We start from the raw sequence: 2,926 nt of genomic DNA on the forward strand, positions 1-2,926 counted from the left end.
CAATTTATGGTAGAAAGTGCAGGTCTCTGATTTGTTGGAGTGAAGTGGGGGATAGACAGATTACGGGCCCGGAGATAATACAAGAAACTACCGAGAAGATCATCCAAATTCAACAACGGTTGAAAATTGCCCAAAGTCGACAAAAGAGCTACGCTAACATTAAAAGAAAAGATATAGAATTTGAAATTGGAGAGATGGTCATGCTTAAAGTTGCACCTTGGAAAGGCGTTGTTCGATTTGGTAAACGAGGAAAATTAAATCCAAGGTATATTGGACCATTCAAGATTATTGATCGTGTCGGAACAGTAGCTTACCGACTTGAGTTACCTCAACAACTCGCGGATGTACATAACACTTTCCAAATCTTGAATTTTAAGAAGTGTTTTGCTAAAGAAGATCTCACTATTCCGTTAGACGAAATCCAAATCAGCAAAAAACTTCAATTCATCGAAGAACCCGTCGAAATAATGGATCGTGACATTAAAAGACTTAAGCAAAACAAGATACCAATTGTTAAGGTTCGATGGAATACTCATAGAGGACATGAGTTCACCTGGGAATGAGAAGATCAGATGAAGAAGAAATACTCGCACTTATTTCTAGAAGATACGTCAACACCTCCAACTGCTTAAAATTTCGGGATAAAATTTATTTAACGGCTAGGTATTGTAGTGACCCGAACTTTTCCATGTTTATATATATATATATTAAATGAAATTGATATTTATATGATTAAGTGTTTCTAACATGTTAAGCAATCAAACTTGTTAATACTTGATTAATTGAAATAGGTTTTATATAGACAATTGACCACACAAGTTGACCGGCGATTCACGAACGTTAAAACTTGTAAAAACTATATGATGACATACATATGGATATATATATAGTTAACATGATATTATGATAAGTATGTACCTCATTAAGTATTTTAACAATGAGTTATATACATAAAAAATGAGACTATTGAATTAAGAAACTTGAAAACGATATATATAACGATTATCGTTATGACAACGTCTTACTAATTACATATGAATCATTTTAATATATTGTTACACTATATATAAATATGATAAATGATAAGTAAACATATCATTAAGTATATTAACAATGAACTACATATGTAAAAACAAGACTACTAACTTAAGGATTTCGAAACGAGACATATATGTAACGATTATCGTTGAAACGACATTTAATTGTATATATATCATATTAAGATATATTAATACATCATAATATCATGATAATGTAATAATTTAACATCTCATTAGATATAATAAATAATGGGTTAACAACATTTAATAAGATCGTTAACTTAAAGGTTTCAAAACAACACTTACATGTAATGACTAACGATGACTTAACGACTCAGTTAAAATGTATATACATGTAGTGTTTAAATATGTATTTATACACTTTTGAAAGACTTCTAGACACTTATCAAAGTACTTCTACTTAACACAAATGCTTAAAATTACATCCTCATTCATTTTTATCAACAATTCTACTCGTATGCACTCGTATTTGTACTCGTACAATACACAGCTTCTAAATGTACTTACTATTGGTATATACACTCCAATGATCAGCTCTTATCAGCCCATGTGAGTCACCTAATCATGTGGGAACCATCATTTAACATCTAGCATGAAATATCTCACAAAATAACAAACTAATGGAGCCTATATGATGGAGCAAAGTTCACGTGAATGAGGGTGTACACAAACACTTTCATTTTGCAACTTACATGCATCAAACTACTCTCTCTCAAGTGTTCTTCCATTGTTCTAAGTGTTCTTCATCATCTTCATCAAAATCTAACTCAATCTAGTTCATAAATTCATACATAAACCAAGTTATAAAACAACTACTCAAGAACATACCAACAACACTTCCAAGTTTGCTAGCTTACTTTCAATCTTGCAAATCCAGTTTGAGTGATCATCCAACCTCAAGAAATCTTTCTTATTTACAGTAAGATATCTTTCTAATACAAGGTAATACTCATATTCAAACTTTGATTCAATTTCTATAACTTTAACAATCTTATTTCAAGTGGAAATCTTACTTAAACTTGTTTTCGTGTCATGATTCTACTTCAAGAACTTTCAAGCCATACAAGGATCCTTTGAAGCTAGATCTATTTTTCTCATTTCCAGTAGGTTTATCCACAAAACCTGAGGTAGTAATGATGTTCATAACATCATTCGATTCATATATATATAAAACTACCTTATTCGAAGGTTTAAACTTGTAATCACTAGAACATAGTTTAGTTAATTCTAAACTTGTTCGCAAACAAAAGTTAATCCTTGTAAATTGACTTTTAAAATCAACTAAACACATGTTCTATATCTATATTATATGCTAGCTTAATGATTTAAAACCTGAAAACACGAAAAACACCGTAAAACCGGATATACGCCGTCGTAGTAACACCGATGGCTGTTTTGGGTTAGTTAATTAAAAACTATGATAAACTTTGATTTAAAAGTTGTTCTTCTGGGAAAATTATTTTTCTTATGAACATGAAACTATATCTAAAAATCATGGTTAAACTCAAAGTGGAAGTATGTTTTCCAAAATGGTCATCTAGACGTCGTTCTTTCGACTGAAATGACTACCTTTACAAAAATGACTTGTAATCTGTATTTCCGACTATAAACTTATACCTTTTCTGTTTAGATTCATAAACTTAAGTTCAATATGAAACCATAGCAACTTTAATCACTCAAAACGGATTTAAAACGAAGAAGTTATGGGTAAAACAAGATTGGATATTTTTGCTTGTTGTAGCTACGTGAAAATTGGTAACAAATCTATATTAATCATATCCTAGCTAACTCATATTGTATTATACATGTATTCTAATATATTATGTAATCTTGGGATACCATAGACACGTATGCAAATGTTTTGA

Source organism: Rutidosis leptorrhynchoides, chromosome 1 (genome assembly GCF_046630445.1).
Source record: "Rutidosis leptorrhynchoides isolate AG116_Rl617_1_P2 chromosome 1, CSIRO_AGI_Rlap_v1, whole genome shotgun sequence".
NCBI classification, from domain to species: domain Eukaryota; kingdom Viridiplantae; phylum Streptophyta; class Magnoliopsida; order Asterales; family Asteraceae; genus Rutidosis; species Rutidosis leptorrhynchoides.